The sequence below is a fragment of the Sarcophilus harrisii genome, chromosome 5, assembly GCF_902635505.1.
Source record: "Sarcophilus harrisii chromosome 5, mSarHar1.11, whole genome shotgun sequence".
Classification (NCBI taxonomy): Eukaryota; Metazoa; Chordata; class Mammalia; order Dasyuromorphia; family Dasyuridae; genus Sarcophilus; species Sarcophilus harrisii.
The window spans coordinates 175,421,656-175,433,739 of NC_045430.1; the positions used below are offsets into that span (position 1 = coordinate 175,421,656).

General features: G+C 35.4%; 1 protein-coding gene across 1 annotated transcript in view; it reads right to left on the reverse strand.

The window, feature by feature from the left end:
* Nucleotides 1-12,084, reverse strand: part of GRM8 (glutamate metabotropic receptor 8) — a 927,338-nt gene that overhangs the window by 864,760 nt on the left and 50,494 nt on the right. The gene's annotated exons all lie outside the window — the stretch shown is intronic.

Here is a 12,084-nt window from a genome sequence, read left to right on the forward strand (position 1 = left end):
TTTATACTCCAAATGAGATGATACATGTAACTCCTAAGAACTTTATCATTATTGGGCAGTTTAAAAGAGTTTACACAAAGTATGTTAAAATGAGCTCCAAAAGAAAAATGTGAGAAAGAGAGATGCTCTGGGAGAAAACAGAAGGGAGAAGTAGAATGGGGGAAATATTCTTACATAAAAGAGGAATACACATTTTGCAATGAGCAGGGTAGTAAGCAGACAATTATTGAACCTCACTCTTATCAGAATTGGCTCAAGGAATAATAAATACATATACAAATTCTGATGTATATAGAAATGTAAGTTACCCAATAGAAAAACAAGAAGGGAAATGGATAAAAGAAAAAGGAAGGAATGATAAAAGTGAAGGCTGATTAAGGATGGCAATGGTTAGAAGCAAAATAGAATTTTGAGCAGAAAAAAAGGGAGAGAAGGAGAAGGACAGGAGCAAAATGAAAGGAATGAAGGAAGGAACAAAGGAAGAAAAATAGGATAGAGGGAACTAGTAATTGTAATTATTAATGGGACAGACTCAAACATAAAATGAAAGCAGATAGCAGAATGCATTAGAAATTAAAATCCAACAATATGCTGTTTATAAGAGATATACTTAGAACAAAAAGACACATATAGAGTTAAAATTAAGATCTAGAGCAGAATCTAATATGCTTCAGATGAAATTTTAAAAAGGCAGGGGTAGCAATCATGATCTCAGACAAAGCAAAAGCAAAAATAAAACTAATTAATAGAAATAATCAGGGAAACTATATGTCATTTAAATTTAATTCAACAACAGTGCCAAGCACTTCACATAGTGCCAGCCTAGCACTTAGTATATAACTCTTAATAAATGATCTGTTTCTCTGTTTTTGTTTCCTTTCCATTCTCCTTTTCTTTTTCCCTTATTTTTAACACTTTCCCTTCTTTCTTCCTTCCCCTTCCCTTTTTCTTTCCTTCTCTTACCCCTCCTTTTTTTTCCTTTCCATTATGGAAAGTAGGAATTGAATTTATCATTGGAACAAATGCCTTGGGATCACAATTTTAGAGCTAATAGGGACCTACCAGATCACACAAATCCTCTCCCTGAATTTTGCAGATGAGAAAATCAAGACCCCGAAAGTTATGGGTCTTGTAGGTTATGTAGGGAGTAGAGCTAGGATTCAAACCTAGATACTCTATATTCTTTGCCCTATGCCTGGCTGTCTAATCATATGAAATCTCTTTAAAAAGAAGGATCAAGGGAAGTATAATTATAAACCATAAGTGCATACCTTTTTTGAATTATACAAACACAAATAAGCAAGATAGTCCCTGCCCCCTAGGATCTTACATTCTAATGAGGAAAGACAAACTAGAAAATGCAGGGTAGTGTGGAACAGCATAGGTATGACTGGAAAGGGAAAGCAGGCTTCTAGTTTCTGGGAAGCTAAAAATATCAAGTAATAAGAATAATCTAAGCAACCACTGATACTTCTGTAAGAACCCTGGTAATTGTATAATCAGTCCATTAATGGACTAGAGCCAATGAAAAGCAAAAAATCATTCTCATATATCTCATATATAGTGTAAACTTGAGACATGGTAATCATCTTTAAAACTTACATGACTGCTTCCTTTTCCAGTATTCTGAATGCAAACTACAAAACACTCAGTCTAATCACCTGGGATCAACTACAGTTTTATTTTCTGTGGGTTTTGTTGGCATTTGTTGAATTTTTACCCTTTCCATTAGATTTCAACTTCTTGTTATCTAATTTTAAGAGGGCAACCTGATTCCTCCCAACCCCATTCCCATTTTACTTTAACAGACTCTTTCCCACTTGGGAGTGCCCAAGGTACCAATCCAGTAACCACAGTCACACAGTTTTGGAAGTCAGATAATGTACATATGTATAAAATTAAAGAATGACTGTCTAAAACAAAAGAAGTTTTTTTTTTTTAATAATAAGGCATTGATCTGAAAGCTGAGCAACTTATCATGGAATGAGTGATTTATCATATTTATTTAAATATATGTTAGATTTCTTTTCATTCCCTCTACCTTGAAGCTCGCAAGCCCTGAGCTTTCAATCTGAAGTCTGAGAATTAAGTAAATTAAACAAATTGTAATGTATACCTTAATGAGGGAATAGTGAGTAAATAGAGTTTGAAGAATCTTAGAGCATTTGTATGTTCTCACACCTTGCCAACTGCATAGAGTCTACCTGTGATCAGGATACTTAACAAATTCATCCTCTAAACAAAAATGTTTATTAAAGCATCCAGTCTTTTCATAGTCATGTTAAATCTGAGAGAAGTCATATATCTCATATATAGTGAAAACTTGAGAAATGGTAATCATCTTTAAAACTTACATGACTGCTTCCTTTTCCAGTATTCTGAATGCAAACTACAAAACACTCAGCCTAATCACCTAAGATCAACTACAGTTTTATTTTCTGTGGGTTTTGTTGGCATTTGTTGAATTCTTACTCTTTCCATTAGATTTCAACTTCTTTGAAATCTCCTTTAATAGGAAACATGAATTCATGTAGAAACCTCTTCAAAAATGGATTATTCAGCAAGAAAGCTGATACTCCATAATTTTTTTTAAAGTCAGAACCAAGCTGGATATAGGCCATGACAAGACCTCAGTTGTAACTTACTAGTTGATGGTAGCATTCAACGTGAGGAATTCTACATGCTCCTGAAATTAAAGGTTAATAAGAAAAGCTTAAACAGCTTCTTTAGATAGACACACAAGGCAAAATTGTACCAATAAGTACCAATTGGCAATGGTAGACAGAATTTGTGCTATGTCCCATATATTCTCCAAATGTCATACTACTGGTCAGGTCCCAGTGTAGTCCTAGAATTCTCAGGAACTGACTTGGAAGATGTGGGGGGGGGGGGGAATTATAGATTCAAAGCCATCAGTCCCATTCTAAGAATTATGAGTCACTCAGAAAAAAATTTCACTGAAATCCAGATTTGGCCCTTCTCATATTCCCCCTCTAGTAGATTCAAACAATCAGAGATGAACCCATCTTTTTGCCTTAAGGATTCTCCAGGAAGACTTCCTAGGAGTAATATTCTTCTAAGGTGAATCAAAATTAAAGTTAATCTGGAATGAGTTGTTCAGTTCTGGTGGCCACAATTTGGGGAGATCATGAATTAATTTTTAAATTGTCTAGGTGAAATCAACAAAGATGGTGAAGAACAAATTCATGCTATATAAGGTGTGGTTGAAGGAACAGCAGATGTTTGACCTAGAGAACAGATGATTCAAGATGAGTATGATAATCATTATTTTTAAAAGGTCATTATATGAACTTCAAAGATCAAAACTAGAAGCAGTGGTGGAAGGGACAAAGAGACAGATATTGACTTGATGTCATGAAAAACTTCCTAAAAAATAAAGCCTTCCAAAGTCGAATGGGCTCCCTTGGGTGGTAATAAGTTATTTCTCACTGAATGTATTCAAGATAAGATTACATGACCACATGTTGGGTTGGATGTAAAGATGACTTTTTGTGGGATGAATTGGACTAGACAACCTCTGAGAAACCTTTTACTCTGAGATGCTATAATTCGGTAGAGAGTTTTCTCAGGACTTCTCTCAGATTTAACATGACTATGAAAAGACTGGATGCTTTAATAAACATTTTTGTTTAGAGGATGAATTTGATAAGTATCCTGATAGCAGATAGACTCTATGCAGTTGGCAAGGTGTGAGAACATACAAATGCTCTAAGATTCTTCAAACTCTATTTACTCACTATTCCCTCATTAAGGTATACATTACAATTTGTTTGAACTCTCCTTATCTGCACTGCTCTCCAAAGAAATATATTAAGATGAATATATGTAAATGTTATACAATAGCAGGGAGTCAATAAGAAAGAGGGAAAAACATTGAAATGGAAACCAGAATTCTTAGGTTTGAGTCTTGATTCATAGGACATAGATCTTGCCTTTGTGTATAGTTATTTGCATGTTAACACTCTCATTAAATTTTAAAATCTTTTATCTTTCTTTTGTATCCCAACACAATTCAATGTCTGGCATATAGTAGGTATTTAAAAATTGATGGTTGAGTGAGTAGAAGCATAGGGTTCTATAAAAGAAGTGATGGACCAAATCTGGTCTAACCCTGGTCAGAATATATTTGGAATGTTGAATTTCCAACCTTAAACATGCTTTGGGAAGGATTTTTTTCCTAGGTGCCATGATTACAGCATCATTCATTTCTTTTTTTCTCAATCATATTTTATTTTTCCAGTTACATAAAAATAGGTCTACATTCATTTCTGTAAGATTTTGACTTCCAAATTTTTCTCCCTCTCTCTCTTACCTCCCCCTTTCCCAAGACAGCAAGCAATCTGACATGTTATACATGTACATTTTAAAATATATTTCCATATTAGTCATGCTGTAACAGAAAAATAAGAACAAAAAGGGGAAAACCACAATAAAGAAAAAGCAAACCAAAAAATTGAAAATAGAATGTTTCAATCCACATTCAGTCTCCATATTTCTCTCTCTGGAAGTGGATGGCATTTTCCAATTGGAAGGATTTTGACAAATTAGAATGTGATTAGAAAATATGTAAGTTGATTGGAAATTATTTCATGAGTGAACATCAGTACAAAGAATTAGGGATATTTGACCTAGAGGAGAAAGGGCTCAGGAAAGACATAATGGTTATCTTTTAATATATTAGGATATTTTAAATGGAATATTAGATTAGATTTGTTCTGACAGGTCCTATTATATAGTACTAGCAGCACTGAATGGAAATTGTGTAGAGGCAGATTTCTATTAGATGTAAATTAGGGTTGGGGAAAGGTAGGAGGAAATGGAACTGACTACTTCAAGAGGTAATGAACTCTCCACCCTGGAGGTCATCAAGGAAAGATTTTCTGACCACTGGTAATGAATGTTTCTTTATAGTCTAATTTCGAGTTGAACTAGATGACATGTAAGGATCATTTCCATTCTGAGATTCTGTGAAAGTGAGCTGTTATTATTATTTTCCCTTAAATCTCTCAAAAGCAAAAAAGCAAGCTATATGTTTACCAATGATGTAGTAATAGAACCTACTCAAAGATCTGTGAACTCCTAGATAGACTTAGAGAAACATTACCCCTATTCCAACTCTCAAGAAAAAATTTTAAGGATATTCATTATGTATGTGTTTATATATATATATATATATATATATATATATATATATATATATATTATGCTTACCTATATATACATTTATGAGATAAATACATTTATTTATATACTTTTATAGGTTTACATGTATACCTATAATAAATTTATTGTAACAAATATGCCCAGTAGAGAAAAGATTCATTTTTCTATATTGTCACCAGTCTTAAGACATTGTAACAGTGGAGAAGATTTAATTTTCCCATGAAGTCCAGGTTCTCAGGTATAGACATTGATTACAGAGAAGGTCAAGGACTCATTTTCCTTGGGACCAAAACACTGGCACTTATTAGAGGAGAACAGAAACATCTGGGAACAAGGACACCAAGCAGAGACAGGAGGGATGTCTGGGAAACATGGCATTCAGCAAGAATGCAGCAGAAGCATCAGCTGTTGGGTCAATGTTGAAAATACCTGAACTGGCAGAGAGTAACAATCTGGCTGAAACAGAGGCAGAAAGTCAAATCTAAAGCTGATGTAAAAAGTTAGACCTCTTCCTCACCAAAGTTCACCTACCTCATTCACAAAATAAGACTTCCCTATCAATCTTGTGAATTTTGTTCCTTGCTCCTGAATATAGATCCACGTCCAAATTTACTTGGTAATAAATATGCTTTTATGTTAAAAAAAAAAATTTATTCATTTATTGATAGACTTAATTCCTAGAAAGTAGACAAACTGAATAGGCTAGAAATTATCTAAATTCAGTAGTTCCTAGATTGACAATCTGTTTTAGGGTAAGCCACAGAAAATACAAATTATTAAAAACCCTTCAAGATAAAACTTGGATCTTTGTCAGTCCAATGTACCTGTTCTGGGTTATGCTTTGTATTAATAACACTCTCAAGAAAGAGAAACAGACAGATAATCAAATAAAACATAGAGTAGGGACCCAAATAAAATTCCTAAAATTTGTGCTACTTATATTTTATTAGAAAAAAATTTAATATGTAAATTTAAACAATATCAGAATATGTGTTTGCCTGTGTCTTCTTTCAAGTGTGTCTCTAAATCATTAGTTTGGTTATTTTTGTTGTATCTTCATGAGTATAGTCATGTGTTGTCCCTATTATATACTAAACTCGCTTTTTATTACTTCCCATATGTGTGGCAAGGTATGTTCTTCACATGTAGCAGAGAAGTATTATTGTGTGGCTCAAAGAAAGGCAATTAGAATCTCTAGCCTCGTGTCCCTCCATCTATATTTTAATACTTGCTAGAAAAGGAAGCAGAATGTTAGGGCCAAAAGCTTGACCATTCTGCTCTCTTTAGAAAGAGCCAGGTATCTATTCCCTTAAATATTGTTAGTCTAAGGGATATTTTTTCAGGTTCAAGCTAAGCTTCTAATCATTATTTCTTAATAGGGATAGTGAGGGAAAGAATCTCAAGCTCTGTGTTAGATTTGACTCCTTTCCCACCAAATACCAATCCCACAATGAATACATATATAGTTAATGCCAAAGAAATCCAGTTTTGCAAGTCAGTAGCCCGTGGGAGAATATATATCAAACTATACAGAGCAAAGGATCTTTTCCATTGTGAGTAAAATAACAGATTAAGCAAGAGAGAGTCCTAGATTTTACCTAAAGGAAAATTTCCCAAACTCTCTATTGTTAGGTATAGGGACATGGTAGAGCTTGCCAGCTCCTCTCATATCTGCTTCTTCCCAAAATCTTATCTTTCAGAAACCTGAAGTGAGCTCAAGCTGAAAGAGCCCGAGATGATTGAAGCACCAGAAGAAACTATAAAAATTTGTAAAGCACCCAAAGAAAACAAGAGATTGAAACTCCTCCCTTTTCTTCACCCTGTCCCTTACATGGAGATGAGGAAATAAGGTCCAACCACAAGGAAAGAGTCCTACGTCAATGGGCTTGAGGAATCAGGTTACATTTGGGGTTTCTTGCGTATCTTAATATATTCTTTATATTTCTCACTTTTTATTGCACCTACTCAGCTCAATTCTAAGAACTGCCAGACTTGGGAGATAGACTTGGTTGGTTGCTAAGTAGAAAAAAGGAAGAACCAAGTAGAATATATAATACTCAAGAGTTAAGTCAGATATCTTCATTATGATTAATATTGCTGAAGATTTCATCAAACTTTTGGTGCTTTTAACTCTTGCCCTCTTCCCCCTCACATATATATATTCATATGTAAGGTGTCTTTTATTCTTCCATATACCTCTGAATGTAGGCTCACTTGGGCATATTTTGTCTTAACAAACAAAAAAATTTCCTAACCATTCAAACAAACAAAAAATAGGATATGTCATCAAATGAGATCATTTAAGCAGAGTTTACATCCATCCATCTGTAATATTCTGATATTACAGAAGTGATTCTTGTATTTGATAGGGAATTAGATTAGATTAGATTTAGGGACTTCTTTAACTCATGTCACTGCAAAGTGAAAAAAGCAATGTGCTTGGAGCCAGAAGGAATAGGGGTGAAAATTCTGCTTCTGAAACATGTTAATTTCATGATCATGGGCCAATCAGTTAACCTTTCAAAGTTGAATCCATCCACAAAGTCCTACATCATTATTTCATCATACTTTAGGCATGATCATAGGATCTAGCAGTCAGTACAAATACAAGTTCTACCATGCTGAAAAGGCTCCAAATATGGCCCTAATTATAAGCTGAATCTATTTTCCAAGGGCCATTATAGCTAATCACAAGGTTTGTACAACATCAATAAACTGCCCACATCATAAGGAAAAAATTTTTGATCAAGATGACTCATGAAATTTTACTATCATGAAGACAAAATGAGCTGGTACATATGTAAAACACTTTTCAAGCTTCAAAGTGCTGGATAAATGTCCATTATTATTATAATGTTATTAACTATGTCCTTTTGTCAAGACCACTCAAGTTCAATTTCTTTACTGTAAAATAAAAGCTGTGGTGAGGATGAAATGAGATAATCATTACTTCCCCTTCTGAGACTCAGTTTCCTTGACTATTCAATATGAAGGTTGGATCAGAAGGGCTCTGAAATCTTCTTGCTTTCACATACCATGAGTCAGTCTATAGATCTATTCTATCCAGAAAGGACACCTGAAGAGGAGCAAAACTAAATTATTTAACCTCGTGACTAAGCTAGACTTAGAACCCAGGACCCTCCTTCCTGACCTTGAGTTCTTTTCAATAGATTCCATCCCACTGTCCATCCAGAATAGGTCATCATGAGTCAATGATCTTATTCAAATATTTCCATTCAATATCGAGAAACTCCCTTAAATTCCATAAATAATGGGGGGGTACAAATGAGTAACTTTAGCAACCTCAAAGTGAGTTGTGGTGAGAACAGAGTGTATGTGGGTGTGAGTGGGTGTATTTGTGGAGTTGAGAAGAAAGGGCCAGTGAAATGCCATCTGGTTCAAAATTCAGGAAAACTAAAAAGTTAGAGGAACTAACATTCAAAGTGATTTAAGTATAACTTTAGATTGAGGCAACTACAAGAATCCCTACGAACTAGAATATCCAAAGACCCCCAAAATCAGGGTGAAAGGATTTGCTGGAAATCTCTTTTAACTTGTTAAAATTGTTGATATAGAAGTTCCATACTTAATTGGATAATTATAGAATCATGAAATCACAGATTAGAGGGATCTGAGAGATTATCTAGCCCAACCTCTTCATTTTACAGATGAGGAAACTGAGCCAAGAGAAAGCAAATACCTCATCCAAGTCACACAGGCAGTAAGTTGATGAACCAGGATTTGAATTTGGCTCTTTTGATTTCACATTCAATCCACATTCCACTACATCACATAGGATGTACAAAAATAAATGGGTCAAGTTTTTTACATGAGGAAAATTCTGTTTACCTATTTTCCTGCTTAATATGGATTAACTAATATATCATGGAGCTTCTGCCTATAAATAAATATGCTGTCTTATTTTTCAAATATCAGAGCTCAGATAGAGGTTCCAAATGTCTTCCCTTGATATATTTGTCAACCAGTCTTTGTCATCTTACTCCTTACTCTAATATTTCATAGTATAAGAAGAATTAGGGCTGGGAGAGGTTTTAATTTAGAGACTGTTGTTCAATTCATTTCAACAAGCATTGATTATAGTAGAGACACTGAACAAAGGATTATATAGTGGAAGGGGTTCTGGCTCTGGGGTCAGAGAATCAAGATTCATCACTGCCTCTTGATATTTGATATCTGGGTGATCTTGAGTAAATCACATAACCTTTCTAAATTTTAGTTTCCTCCTTTTGAAAATGAGGGAACTGCACCTCTCAACTCACCATCTATGATCGAAACATCTATTGGAAATATGAAGATATCATAAGGAACAATCTCTACCTCTAAGGGCTTACATTCTACTGCTACTATAACAATAATCAGCCCATTACCTGCTGTTTTGCAGTATTCAAAACACTTTCTTTCTGATATTTTTTTTATTTTCTTGTTGTCTTCATTACTAAATACCTGCCTCTCTCTTCTCCCTAACCAGCAAGATTTCTTTTTCTATTTAATGGATTTTAAAAGAGAGAAAAAATTCAGCAAAATCAAAGCATTTTCATTTCATTTTAACTTAATAGTTCTGTGAAGTATGTAGGGCAGGTACTATTTATTAAAATTATTATGTAAACTCCTTGAAGGCAGTTTTCTCATCTTATTTTTTTATCATATCCCTAGCACCTTAACACAGTGCTTGGCATATAATTTCTAAATATATATATATATATAAATTATTTCTAAATATATGTGTACATATATATAATAAATTATATATATATATATATATATGTCTACATATGTCTAAATGACTTTTTCAGCTTTGCAGATTTAGAAATTGAGACTCAGAAGCTGTCCAAAACAAATGACTTGATTAAAGAATTCAGCTAACATGATATGAAAATCTTCTGAACTTTCTTTCCTCCACCAAGCCACTAATTCTGTGATATAGGAAAACAGACACTATTCCCATTTCATAGATTAAGAAACTGAGGCTCAGAAACTCCCCACCCTCTGGGTCAAATGATTTGCTCAAATTATACAACCATGAAATAAGGGGGAGGACAGGTCTGAAAGCTAAGTCTTCTGACTCTCCACCCTCCACCAAACTGCCTCTCAGGTTGGCTGGGTGAGGTTGACATGGTAATTGATTCAGAGCCAGATAATGTGGCTTTTGTATTGAACCAGCATTCTGGGACATTGTGCTGTTTTAACTGAGATATAAGAGCCAAGGCACCGCCCACTGGTATTCACTGGCAAGGTTTTCGCCTCTCTGTAGTTAAAGAATTTGGTCCTCTTTCAGCCAGTTTCTATCAATACACCGCAGGTGGGGAAGAAGGGGAAGACTGATCTAAATGTCACAGAGAAATTCACATTAGGCTCCTGGTCAAATTTGCATGAGGATAATTAAATTCCAAGTTCCCAAATCCCTTCCTTCAATTCAACTGATAGGGTCTATTTCTCTCCTTGCACTAAGCCATTGTTTACTATTGCTCTGAAACTGCTGAACAGCTGTAATTCTGTAATTCGCTGGATGGTGTGTACCCCCACCAGAGGGATATGGATGTGTATGGAGTGGAAAGCCTAATGCTGTGTTCATCCCACTCGTGGCTCAGGCCCAGTCTCTCTATCCCTTCTTCCTAAGCTTCCCTTCTACTTAAGCTTAGTCTTACCTGCCTGCTGAGCTACTCCTCCTAAAGCCCCAGATGCCCTTCTTGCCAGGAAATGCTTACTCCTATGACTCTCTCTGTCTCACCTCCACCAGTCCTTCTTTCTCAAACACTTAATGGCTGTAGAGAGAGTGTCCGACTATTTATAGCTTCCAAAGTCTTGGAGGTGAGCCCTGGCAGCAGCAATGTGCCAGGTAAACCACATGGCCTGAACTTCTGGAGTCAAAATGTCACTATGTGGAGGAACAAGAGGAAGCCACTGCCTTGGGAGTGCAGAGTGGGAAAGTAAAACCAGCAAAAGCTGAAAGGAAACTTTCACCACTCTGAAGCTAGTCAATGCAGTCAGAAAAGCTGAAATCAGTGCAGTAATTAAAGTTGAAGTCCATGCAATAATCATGTCTCTACTTTCACTGTTGTATTCAATCAATCAGTAAACAAGTTTTTCTTAAAAGCCTACAATGTGCCAAGCAGTAGAGATAAAAACATAGTAACCATCCCTACTCATGGAGAGCTTACATTCTATTCTATGGAGTGCAGATTATTGTTCACCTTTTGTTTCTGAAGAAGGCCAGTGACATCAGGAAGGTGGGATTTTAGCTGACACTTGAAGGAGCCATATGATATGAAAGTGAAAGATAAATCTCACCTGAAGCTTAGCTACATTCAGAGAGGAATGCAGAATGACAGTGATGGAAGCCTGAAAAAAGCTCAAGGGAAAGACCAGTTGAGGAGAGATGTAGAGTCTTTGAAAACCAGCTAGACCTTTCTCCCCTTGGCTCATCGTCATTTGGGAAGATCTACGTGTGTCACTGATAGGATGGGCTAGTATATGCTAATCTGCAGCACTGGTGCTATATGTTCTGAAATAAAAAGCGTAAGCACTGTAAAAAAAATTTTTTGATTACATCCCACCTAGAACCCAATTTGTACCAGCTGAACTTTCTCTCAGTCTAAAGAAGGGCTTTCAGCAGAAAGATCAGGCAAATAAAATTTTTAAAGTACTTAAAGTGGGATGGAAAAAATGAAAAATATCCAGGTCCTTTTCACAAGGGACTTGTAGGATTTTTTTAACTTTCAAATGACTTAATAACATTAACAAATAAATATTCCAAACCGAATCAGCTACAGAGATATGGGGAAGAAAGGAAATGCTGTGGTGTGTGAGGGAGAGGCTTTGGGGATAAAGCAGAGCCTGAGGCTTCTGTCCAATGTTTGTGGGAGTTGTCTTTGTCTGTGT